We start from the raw sequence: 13,833 nt of genomic DNA on the forward strand, positions 1-13,833 counted from the left end.
AGTGTTGAAACAAAAAGATACGAAACGTTATAACAATCAAACCGGTGGGAATTTGCTTATGCCGCTTTGAGATAACATAGTGAGACAACAAGGGACGCGAATGTAGTGTCGTCACATCCCCCTAAAAAATTCAAAGCTGTGCCCTCAGCCGGCAAGGTGAGCTTACCGTCTTTTTCGAGTCCGATGTCCGATGCTCATCGAATTCCTCGAGAACAGAAAAACCATTAACAATGACGTATACAGTGAGACACTCCGTAGTCTAGTCCATCAAGACCAAATGTCCTGGACTGATCACGGAGGGAGCGATTCTGTCCCATGATAACGTGCATCCACACAATTCTAAAAGTCACACTAAGTTCAGTGGCCAATTTTAAGTGGGAGCAGCTTCCCTTTTTCGGCAAATTACTTCACACGGTCAAGATATAATTTCTTCAACTATTCAATTTTGGCATCCATGACTGAAACAAACATAAAGGTCCACTGTTGGTATTGTTTCACGCCAATAATATAAAAATTGAGGTTATCGAACAATACTATGAATATCTATTTTAACCGCATAATAAGGCATATACGAAAGTCTTACTACTTTGTAAATAATACTCTCTTGTTTTTTTCATAAAAATGAAGCATTTTCTTCAATAATAAAATACAACAGTCCTTTGGAAATTTATGATTGCTTAAAATGTAATTACGAACTAACTAAATAAGAAATAGTTATTTGAATCTGTGTGTTAGATATTAATCTATACTTTGTCTTGTCGTTGGTATTTTACCTGTATGGTAAATATTTTCCATTATCTTTATAATATATTTTAGGACCCTTGTATCGGAAGCCTACAAATGTAAAATAATAAAAAAGAGGGAGAATGGCCACTGGTGAACATCTCGAAACCGAAAGCGACGATAAATGAACAAAGATTGTGTTTTCGTTCGCTGAGTAGAGAGCCAATGAAAGCCTGTAAGCTACGACAAGCATCGTGCCGTGTAAGGGCGATAAGTTAGTCACTCAAAGTGAATACAAATAAATCCTAAAATTATTACGAAATACGAAAGAAGTTTACGTCGATATTTGTTAACTTGGGCTGATAATCGACAGGAGAAGAAAGCCGCCGTCTATCCAATATCCGAAAATCGCCATATCTCATAGACTTTAGAATTAGTTTTCAATCGGCGTGGAGGTGATGCCCCACTCTCTCACTGTATTTACAGAACTTTACTAAACACTTCAGAAGCACGAGCTGAACGAACGGAAGTGGACAGAGTAAGGAAAAGCTGTTGAAACACACAAATCTACTAAATTTCGTTAGAGTGATGGAGACTCTATCTTCAGCACAGCTTATGATACCCATTTGGACGGAGTCCAAACACTCACAACAAATTGACTGTTCAGAGCGGGCAACAGAAACACATGTTTACTACTAGCAGCATCAAAAGAAACCACTCCTCTTATTTCCTTTCCTCTTTCCGTTCCACTTTCTATCTCTATCCTTTCTTTTCTTTTCGTTTTTAATCGCATGTGTAGCGCAGGAAGAAACAATATTAATTACGTAGAAAGTTTTCTCTTGCAAGCAACAATTAATATCTACGTCGACATATATATTCCTCAATCCAGTTCCATGGTGTGCAGGAAGACGGCTGACGGTAAACCTCTGAATGAGCACTAGTGTTTCTCGTTTTATCCTCATTGCAATTTCGTGAGATATTTGGCACGAGAACTAATATGTTGCATGGCTCTTATTGGACCGTATGCTATCGGGAATATCAGCAGTAAACTTCTTCATGACGCACCCGCGTTTAGAAAACGAATCTGTGACGAAAAGTGCTCGTCTTCTTAGCGTCTTCTCCACCTCTTCTATTAATTTTACCTTCGGTAAGGGTCTCAAACTGAAAGTTGCAGTGAACCTTAGTCTGACATCTGCTTTTCCTACAAGTGTTTTTATGTGGTCATTCCACTGTACGCCAACCTGGACACCTACATCTAGATGTTTGACGGTTGTTACTGTTTTTATTTATTGAGCGCCTATCGTGTAGTAATGGGTCTTTCCATCAAATTTACGTACAGCGCGTTAAATTTGTTTATATTAAGGATCACCTGGCAGGCCTAGCAACCATGCGACGATCCCTCGGCAGTGGATCCTACATTTCGCTGCGATTTTTCGTTGTAGAGGGGATCGGAAACTTTATAACTGAGATATCGATAACTCATTTGGATTTTATCTATAAGAATATTCACTCAGTTACTGAGTCTCTAGCCTTCAAGCATTCATTGGGCCGCCTCAATAAACAATTGCTGCTGCTGCTTACTTTCCAGTTTTAATTTTTTTCTTCTTTCGTAATGTGTCTTCATATACCCAGGCAATTATCTTTTAGGGAAGCGATGGTTCCTTTGAAAAGCACACGTCCGATTTTCTTTCCCATTCTCCCCAAAAAAATGGCTCTGAGCACTATGCGAGTTAACTTCTCAGGTCATCAGTCGCCTAGAACTTAGAACTAATTAAACCTAACTAACCTAAGGACATTACACACATCCATGCCCGAGGCAGGATTCGAACCTGCGACCGTAGCGCCCAGAACCGCACGGCCACTCCGGCCGGCCCCATTCTCCCCAATCCGTGGCTTTGCTACGTGTCTAATGACTTCGTCGTCGACGGCAGGTTAAATTCTAAGCAAATTCTTCTTCACTAAAAGAGAGGTATTTATAAGGCGATCGAAAATTTCTGTTAGAAGGCCACACTAACTCCTTTTCTACACGTCCGTGCTTATATACCCGAATCGGAGTCACCGTGGGTTGCATGTACGCTGCGGCAAGGTGTCCAGACAGAAACTTTCTGATCGGGATTATAAGAAACAAACAAATTAATCATGTAATGTACAACGGAAATTTTAATTTTATTAACGTGTATAATAAGCCATTGTGCTGTACTCTGTCGAAGGCTTGAGTAATATCATGGCCTATACATGTCATAGATTTGTCATTATATTGCTTCCTATAGCCTTAAAATTACAGGAAATCTGCGTGTTTTGGACAAGAACTGGACTGATTATCTGTTATAAATGATTTTTCGTTGCTTATTTTATCGATTCTAAGAAGTATGAGCGCTGAGTTACTTTAGTTATTGATGACAAGAGGCTGATTGGTCCATACTGTTTTGCGTGATTATGGTCTTCGCTTTCTTTTTAACTACCTTGACATGCTCCCGTTGGCTGGTAAAATGCTACAAATTAAATATTGTATCTACAATGACACCCAAGAATTTACGACCACTTGAAGAGAAGCGTTTTTTCCATTAACATCAGGGCATTAACATTATATAAACTGACACAGGATTTTGTTAATGTCACGTGGATCATTTGAACTAGTGATTTCGTTTAACGACTGTCGTTAACAGTAACGGTGCTCTAAGGTGCAGTGTGAGCAGTATTTGACGTGAAGGATGATGCAAATTTTTTGCTTAAGCCTGTCTCTTCTCTCTTGGCCATAGCAGAGCCTCCTCATAAAAGAGCAATTATCGTTGGCCTAACTAGAACTTTCGAGTTTCCAAACCCAATTAGACCCAACACCACTCATTTTGAGTCGATACTGCCATGCATCATTTACATGTTTCGTTATTTTTTTCGCTGAAACCCTTGGTTAGCATATTTAGTTCGGTTTGTGCTGTTGGGCCACGTGTACTTCGCCAGAGTTTCCTAGTATAGTTCCTACTTTTCTTGAACTGCTGAAACTTGGATCGAAATTCATATGTATATTTTGTATGACGGAAGGGGAGCATTGTGCCTCAGTTAGCTGCTGTTGTCCCAGATTGTTTTTGTAAACGGTTCTTCTTGTAATAACAGCTACATTACAGCCTCGATGCGGTTGACAACACAAATCATGGTTTATCTGTGGGGTTTACACCATTTCCAGGTTATGTTTTTACTATTTCTCGAAATTTTCTTTTCAGATATCGACGTATCCCCTATTTTTAGCCGGCCGCTGTGGCCGAGCGGTTCTAGGCCCTTCAATCTTGAACCGCGCAACCTCTACGGTCGCAGGTTCGAATCCTGCCTCGGGCATGGATGTGTGTGATGTCCTTAGGTTAGTTCGGTTTAAGTAGTTCTAAGTTCTACGGGACTGACGACCTCAGATGTTAAGATCCATAGTGCTCAGAGCCATTTGAACCATTTGATTTCTATTTTTACTAATAAGGGATTGTGACCAGAATTTGCGACACAAAATTGACAAGAGTCGGCACATTTTCAGAGTGTACAGTGCAGAACATCGAGATCAATTGGGATGTAGCCATACTGGTGGGGTAATAAGTTGATTCATTTTAAGAAAGAATTAATTATTTGAAATAAGCATTATAAGTATGAAAATCTCCTGCCTGAATTAACTGTACTTGAATTCTACAGGAATTGATGAGAATTCAAATCTGCCACTGTATTAATGATTGTTAGGTACCCACAAGATTAGCTGAGAGCGCTAATGCGCTGCTTCCTGCACTTCGATCGAATCCACCCGGCGGATTAACGACGAAGGCCGGTGTGCAGCCAGCCTGGATGTGGTTTTTAGGCTGTTTTCCACATCACACTAGATGAATACTGGGCTGGTCCCTACATCCCGCCTCCCAAACATTTGAAACCGTTCGCACTATTTCATGGCTTACACTAGATGCAGACACAGAGACACATTTGGGGTACACTAATTCCGTCCCGGGGTGGGGGGGGGGGGGCGGTGGCGACACGAAGGGCATCCAACCACCCACCCTCTGAAACTAACATCGCCAAATCCACAGTAACAAGGCCGACCCCACGTTGCAGCAGGACAAAGTCCTAAGAAAATGATGAAATGATTAGTGATTGTTAGGTTCACCCAGAGCATTAGTGACAACGGTGGTCATTTTGTATAGAATTCCTGTAGGTTTGTAGTGAAATGCTACGTTTTCTATCAAAGAAAGAGGAAATATTGTTTGACTTGAATGTACTGTGTAATGCGCAGCGCCATGATTTGCTAAATAGCGAGGTGATCCAGACCTCGATCTAATCTTCGCAGCAGAACACTGGCCAGGACGAGTGTGGATTTTAGGCGGTTTTCCACGATCGTTTAGGTGAATGCTTGGAAGGCCCATGACTTCTGCCTCAGAGAATACGGTACACAAACAGTTAAAATACGATAACATACAGAACAAAATTTGCGCGATATACAGACATATGGCGGCACAAGAGTTCCACCTCACTCAGCTTACCTTGAATGACTGTGACGTCAGTAAGGTCATCCGACTACAAAATTAAACATAAAGAATTGAATACAATTTGCCAAATTCTCAAAAAGAAGACCCCGTAGTAGATGTGATAAACGTTATGGAAAAGGAAGCAAGAAGGAAGAGCAAATGTTGGTTTATTTGCCCTCAACATTGAGAATACTGCAAACATTTAGTCAGTTTCATGAGCGGGAGTTTCTTCCCAGTTACCAAGATAATCTTAGCCGGCCGTTGTGGCCGAGCGGTTCTAGGCACTTCAGTCCGAAACCGCGCTCTGCTACGGTCGCAGGTTCGAATCCTGCCTCGGGCATGGAGGTGTATGATGTCCTTAGTTTAGTTAGGTTTAAGTGGTTCTAAGTCTAGGGGACTGATGACCTCAAATGTTAAAGTCCCATAGTGCTCAGAGCCATTTGAACCAAGATAATCTTAGATAATCGCCTGTAGATACGTGAGAGATGAACAGAAGAAACAAAAGACATTCAAACGCCCTTGGCAGTCGCTTCAAAGACTCCAATTACGCAACTAATAAGGTGTAGGATCTCTGTCAACTAATACTTCATCGGTAAGCACGCGACGCAGGCGCTACCTAGTATTTTCCAAATCACCGCGCATAAAAACGGGACTCTTCCGGGGCTCATATCTCGGTTTCTGTTGGGGATAAAGAGGCAGAGTCAAGTGTTTTGGGTAGTCATTTGGCTTATCCTGCAGTACAGTACTAATATTTCGATAATACACATTTCCTCCAGCTTAGGTAACTGGATCAAATCGGATTGCTCCTTTTGCATTATATGTGATCTATGGTGCACCTTAAGAGACTTATGGAGCCACGTTATTTCATGCGCGATTCCTTACAAAACAACAAAGAAAGGATTTTTAACCATTTTTTTTTTCAAACCGAAACAGAGCTGCGGATTCCAAGACGACTATTTACAGTAAATCGCTGAGATTTTTAAAATATATTTTCTAAGATCCCGATCTTGAACAACCTTGAAAATTTTCATGGTATCTTTACCGTCTCCGTGACACTGAGGTTCAAAGTTACCACACTTCTACACGTAAAATATGCACCTAAAACCTGGTATGAGGAGAAATGTAAATAATAAATAACCGCAGAAAACTGCTCAAATTTTAACGGTATATTCTCTAGGCGTTTATCTAGAAGCATCATCTTTACGTTTCAAAAAACTTTATTAACTCATGACCGGTTCCTTGGAAAATCTCAAAAAAGCGTTTTTTGCCATTTTTACGCACCAAAACCGTGCCGTGAATTTCAGGACGACTGTTTACAGCAAACTGCTGAAATTCGTACGATATATTCCTTAAGTTCCCGATCGAAAAAAACCTTGAAAATTTTATTTATATCTTTCTCGTTTCCAATATACAGAGGTTCAAAGTTACCTTACGTTAACACGTAAAATACGCACGTAAATCCGGTATGAGACCAAAATGTAACTTATAAAGTGACGTATCACGGGGAAATATGCTGTTAAGTGTCTCAGTTATCATTGTAAGGGTTCTGGAGGTAGTACTGAAGCACATGCAAAATTTTTGTGCACCTAAAATTCGGTTTAAAAGGTGCAAAATTAGTTTTGCGTGTTCTTCAATTTCAAATAAGTAAACTATCAAAATTTTACTGACCCATAAAGTTCTTTTCATATGAGTGACATGCCCTGCTGTGGCACGGAAAAGAAGTGAGCCAGCGGAAAAATGCTCCTGTCGGAGCACAGGAAAGGCTAAGTCTACCTTCCTCGACAACTTTAAGACTTTTCTCAAAAATTTTCCCATGCGAATGTATTCGCGCTTTTTCTTAAGCTGATAGAGAAGCAAAGAGTAACAGTGGGAAGGAGACGGAAAAGTAATAAATACTGGAAGGTAGTTGACCTGGTTGTGGTATAGAAAGAGTGAAGGAGACAATGACACTGTGAGAGAAAGACAGGAACACAGTGGCTATGGAACATAATTGACAACGACAGGATAGTGCTAGGAAAAAACTGAAGGAGACACTATCAATGGGAGAGCTATAAAGAGAAAGAGAATGTGTAAGTGGGTGAGAGCCAGTGATAATGAGACATAGAGTCTATGACACTGACAATGGGGAATCAAAGATAGTGACTGGGAAGAGACAGCAGCAGAGGGAAGGAATGGATGAGGTAGTAGCAGTAAGAGAGAGCAAGAGGGAAACAGTGATAGGAGGGGAGACTGTATTAGTAGGACAGAACAAGGGAGACTGTGACTATGAGACAGGGGACAGTGACAGTTAGAGAGACAGAAAGAGATAATGACTATGAGTTGGGCTGAATGAGTGAGGGAGAATGTCCAAGTGGGAGTTAACAGATACGGGAGACTTACAAAAATGGTTCAAATGGCTCTGAGCACTATGGGACTCAACATCTTAGGTCATAAGTCCCCTAGAACTTAGAACTACTTAAACCTAACTAACCTAAGGACATCACACACACCCATGCCCGAGGCAGGATTCGAACCTGCGACCGCAGCAGTCCCGCGGTTCCGGACTGCAGCGCCAGAACCGCTAGACCACCGCGGCCGGCGGAGACTTACAACGATGGACTATTGGGTGTGAGCGAGTTACAGGTAGGGGAGCTTGTGGAGTGAGAGGTGAGCTCCTTGTTAAAAAGACCGCGAATACGGTCGCAACACAAAACTTTTGGGACAGTTTTTAAAATTACTGAGGAAGGCATAATGAGGCATCTGGTACCCCTCCTTTCAGTCACAGTATAACATGAGCATATTCGCGTTTTTCGTGCTGTGATAGGAGTAATGTTCTTCATTTATTCAGAGAGAATTTTACTGAGGATCCGTAGCTGATAATATTTCGGCAAAGTTCACTGCTTCAGTCGCTTTATACATATATTATTCTGCTCACGTAGTGTGGTTCGAAGACTGTTTACTTCAAGCACTTGATAATGAGGCTTAGTCCTTGAAACTAGTTGTTAGTAAATAAAAAAGAAGTTGAGTATATCTGTAGACGAGTTATTGCTTGTAATACGTAACGTCTCCGAGGATAGAGCTTGGCACAAGTAGCTCCCGTGAAATCCAACTAACGGGACTCCCAACTTCGGAGACCACTACTACTATGACCTATTAGAACTCATTCAATTCTCTCCGTTGTGTCATTCTTACGGAAGCCCCGTCCATGATAATGACGCAGTATTTGTGTGCTTGCTCACCCTCGAATACCAATGACGTACCAAAGAGAGAGGTCAGTAGGGTATCCGGAGATGTGCAGTCACTTAGTGTAACTTAGTGTCCACATAGGGGAAAGTGCCGAATATTATATGCCCTCTCTAAAGGACGAATGTAATGTGTAAAAGTAGAGTTATCGCCGAAAATGATGCACATGAAACATGCCTGTCAAGCCCCTGGTCCAGAATAATGAAATAAGCAACCACAAACCAACGTCTTACTATATGAGCGTCCAGCTTAAAGCGATATTAAGCCTGCCATCCTAATTTGATAAGCCCTTATACACTGACTAAAATGACGGGTAATAATTCTGTGACAGGTTCGGTCGTTTTAAACTAATACATACGACTGCCCTTTCAGTCTGACCAGCTGCAGTCTTTCTTTAGAAGTACTCGCTGAAACTAAAAAAGACGATTCTGGTTTGACAGACAGACACGTACAAGACAATGTCTACAATACCAGGCTATGATTTGACTTTAGTTTTATTAGCAAATGTAAACGGTCTGGGCGGTGCTAAGTGTTCTGTATGCCTGAGGTGAACCAAGCAGACTGTGAAAGCTAGAGTATTACAGCATTCTGTCCTACAAAAGTCTACGATTAACATATATTTCTTATTGTCTAGGTGACATGTGAGAACCATTCCTCTCGGAGCTGAGCATTTGAATCATGTCACGTCGTGTTCTCATTCATCCAAAGTATTCAATGATATTTGTTGGAAACTGCATTCTTTGTTTCATATTTCAAGATGAGAAAGTACAAAATAATTAGTTCAAAATATTGTAGTAAATTTTTACAAGTTATTCGAGGACATTCTGTAAATTATGAAACAGAAATTGTGGGATTTCCGAGGTCATCGCGTTGTACAGTTAATGTTTTAATGCAATTTGCAAAATGTTTGTTTAAATTTACAAACTGTTGCGTTCATAGCAAGTATTGTTGTTACACTACTGGGCATTAAAATTGCTACACCGAGAAGAAATGCAGATGATAAACGGGTATTCATTGGACAAATATATTATACTAGAACTGACATGTGATTACATTTTCACGCTATTTGGGTGCATAGATCCTGAGAAATCAGTACCCAGAACAACCACTTCTGGCCGTAATAACGGCCTTGATACGCCTGGGCATTGAGTCAAACAGAGATTGGATGGCGTGTTCAGGTACAGCTGCCCATACAGCTTCAACACGATACCACAGTTCATCAAGAGTAGTGACTGGCGTATTGTGACGAGCCATTTGCTCGGCCACCATAGACCAGACGCTTTCAATTGGTGAGCGATCTGGAGAATGTGCTGGCCAGGGCAGCAATCATGGATCGAGACCTGGCTGCACGATCCGTTACAGCCATGCGTATAAGATGCCTGTCATCGCGACTGCTAGTGATACGAGGCCGTTGGCCTCCAGCAAGGCGTTCCGTATTACCCTCCTGAACCCACCGATCCCATATTGTGCTAACAGTCATTGGATCTCGTCCAACGCGAGCAGCATTGTCGACATACGATAACCGCAAACATGTCCGAAAGAACAGATACCATCTTAGTAAAATATATATAGTTAAGACTCACCGGCCACTTGACCATCTTCTTCTTTTGTGCGAATGCACAAACAGTTCCCGAACTCTTACGGGAATCGGCTACGCGCCGCGAGTAATGAGTATAATGGACGGGGGCACTACGAATGTAGTGCGGGACAGTACGCTGAGAATGTGGTTTTCGCGGGAGGCGTGCCAGAGATAAATCCCTGCAGTCGTGCTATCCTGTGTGTCCTCGGTGGCTCAGATGGATAGAGCGTTTGCCATATAGGCAGGAGATCCCGGGTGCGAGTCCTGGTCGAGGCACACATTTTCATCTGTCCCCGTTGACGTATGTCAACGCCTGTAAGCAGCGAAGGGTGTTCATTTCACTGTAATCTCATTCTAACGAGCTGCTTGGTCACCGATGGTATCTGTTCTTTCGGACAGATACCATCTTAGTAAAATATATATGATTATGTTTTACAGACGCTAAAACGGGCCCTGGTTGACGAGAAACTCAGGGCAATTAAAGTTAACGAATTATTTTAGCCATTCAAAAAGAAGTGAACTGTGAAAATAATGAACTCTTAGCTTATTAAATATTTGTGACATAATGAGAAACGCGTGTTATATCGTGAAGCTGTGTATTACAATACGGTATATCTTTCAACACATGCATATTATTCATGACCAGACGGAAAGTGTCCCTGTGAGAAATTTCCGTTAGATACCTCAGGCAACAGCAGGACCTGTAAATACATAATAACATACGACAAATGGTATTAAGATGCAGTCAGCAGTCTCCACATGCCTTTTGAAGTAACGATCCTGACAAGAAGATGAAACGAAAATGTGAACACACATACGCAGTCGCCAAATTTAGTTTGTTCTAGAAGTATCACCGTATGTGAGACCATTTAGTCAAAGTATAATCACAAATTTTTGAAATTACCTAGAGTAACACGGTAAAATGGCAATTACATGAATATGATCTCATATGTTCTGAAAGTAGGTATTTTTTATTTTCTGAATATCCCTTTACGTGTTTACTTCAGAGAAAACTATTTAGCGTTGTGCCTCACAGACAAATCAAAGAACACTTATTTAGCTTTGTGTCTCACAGACAAATCAAAGATTTCTTTATTATTTCGTTACACATATCTTGGAAATTTAGCCTATTTTGTAATGTAAAGCAAATTTGTTACTTCAGAAAATAGAAAATGAAGCGCACCTGATCACTGAGTTACGTTTACTTTTCTTACTTTTTTTTGTATCTCATTTCCTTGTTTACATAACGTAACGACATACCAAAGCTTGTATTATTCCTATACATAAAAATGTTTCCGACTGACGTCTTTTAATTTTTCATAAAGATACAGTTCCACACTCACTCTGCTGTAGAATGGAAGTTTCATTAGAAATATTCATATTGCAATATATCTTTTGTATATTATCTGAAATGTTTAACTGTATGTCCCACTGGCATATACAACTATTGCAGTTTGAGTTATCACCTGTCCGCACAATCGTGAAATTATGCATAATATTTCTCAAATTTCCCGTTCGTGCATATATAGTGTTATCAACAGCGTGCGTTTTGAATACCTTATAAGGTCGTTACATGTGTTTCAGACAAATATTTCGTGCAAGATTCCCCGTTACTCACATTATTCAGAGAAAAGTGATATAGTGGACTCTTCATGCAATGTAACTTATGAAGGTAACTAAAGCATTTCACCACTGAAACTAAAAATTACGTTTTGCGACTCACTGTACTTAATATTATTTTCCGTTGAGATTTAACGATGACGCTTTGAACGAAACGGGGTTAATACTACCTTAGCACACTCTCATGGACTTGTGTGCTTCTGGGAAAACTACGGGAATGTACGAACCATGGCAGCTTATTTCGTATCCCATCTAACTCAACCTGAATGCAGTTCAGATGTTTAACTGCTCATTAATTTTCTTGTTCGACCACTCTTGCCGGCCAAGTGGCCGAGCGATTCTAGGCGCTTCAGCCTGGAACCGCGCGACCGCTTCGGTCGCAGGTTCGAATCCTGCCTCGGGCATGCATGTGTGTGATGTCCTTAGGTTGGTTAGGTTTAACTAGTTCTAAGTTCTAGGGGACTGATGACCTCAGAAATTAAGTCCCATAGTGCTCAGAGCCATTTGAACCTTCGACCAGTCTTCAAACACACAAATCCGTAAACTGGTCCTATGATTTACTAATCTGTATTTCGATTTTCATGCCTAATCTGAATCACTATTATCTTGTTTTTAAAATTCATCTGCACTGTATCTGTACTCCGCAAGCCATGTTACGACACATGGCGGAGGTACCACTGTCACTCCCCCCATTTCCCGTTCAAGTCGCGAATGGTGCGTCGTGAAGTATTGTTGGCAAGCATCTGTATGGGCTCGAATCTCTCCAATTTTACGTCCATGGTCGTTTCACGAGACACCTGTAGGAGGAAGCAAAATGTTGGTTAGTTCTTCTAGTAACATACGCTATCGGAATTTTAACAGTAAGCCACACCATGACTGTCAACGTCTCCCTTGTAGGGTCTGCTACCAGATTTGAATAAGCAACTCCATGACTTTTCACGCTAAGCAAACGAACCCGCGACGAAACGCGGTGCCCTTCTTTGGATCCTCTAATTTTATGGACTCCTACAAGATAATGGTGTCGTACTGAAGAGCAACACTCCAATATTGGTCTTATTAGCATTTTATAATAACTTCCTTCGTGGGTGAATTACACTTTTCGAGGATTCTTTCAATGAAGTTTAGTCTGGCATCCGCCTTTTCTGCAATTATTTTTCTGTGTTGATTCCACTCTGAACCTCGCTGTTGCATATTCCCATATATCTGATGAATGTGGCTATTTCCAGTGATTGTTCAGCAACGGTGTAATCGAACAATATGCTAACAGTACATTACCATGAGCAAAGAGTGTTAGTTGTTTTTCGTTAATCCTTATTCCCCCAGAGTTTTCTCGGGTTGGAGTATCAGAGCTGATGTTCCCAATTTTCTGGCATCCTGATATGTCTAATAGAAGCTGTATCATTGTCACATATGTTCTGCAGAAATCTTTGATCTAGAAACCTAATCTCGTTTTGTTGTTGTCTTCTGTCTGGAGATTGATTTAAGGAAGCTCCCTGTGCAGTTCTATCCTATGCCAGCCGCTTCATCTCTCCATAACTACCGCAACCTACGTCTATTTGAACCCGCTTATGGTATTTCAGTCATGGTCTCTCTCTCTACAATTTTTATCAGTCACACTTCCTTCCAATACCAGACTAACAATCCTTCATGCTTCAAGATAAGCCCTATCAGTTTTTTTCGTTTAGTCAAGTTTATTTTCTTTTCTTCAAGTTTTGGCATTAATTTCCTTTTTCTCCAATTCGATTCACTACCACCTTGTTTTTTATTCGTTCTACACAGCTAATACTCGGCATCCATCTATAGCATCAGATTTCGAAAGCTTCTATTCTTTTCGTTTCTGAACTGATTATCATCCACGTTTCACTAACATACAAGGCTACAATCAAGGGAGAGACGTTCAGAAAAGGTTTTTCGAACATTTAAATTTATATAAAATTTTAAGAGATTCCTCTTTTCAGAAAGCTTTTCTTCCTATTGCTAGTCTGCATTTTATGTCATCTCTTCCTGCTATCACTTCCTTTTCTGCTTAAATAAAAAAAAGTCACCTGCTACTTTTAGTGTCTCAATTCCTAATCTAATTCCCTCAGCATCGCCAGAATTAGTTCGGGTACATTCTGTTACCCTTGTTTTCTTTCAACGAGGTTCATCTGATTATCTCTTTTCCAGACATTATCCATTCCTTTTAACTGATTTTTCAAGTCA

The sequence above is a fragment of the Schistocerca serialis genome, chromosome 3 (genome assembly GCF_023864345.2).
Source record: "Schistocerca serialis cubense isolate TAMUIC-IGC-003099 chromosome 3, iqSchSeri2.2, whole genome shotgun sequence".
NCBI classification, from domain to species: Eukaryota; Metazoa; Arthropoda; class Insecta; order Orthoptera; family Acrididae; genus Schistocerca; species Schistocerca serialis.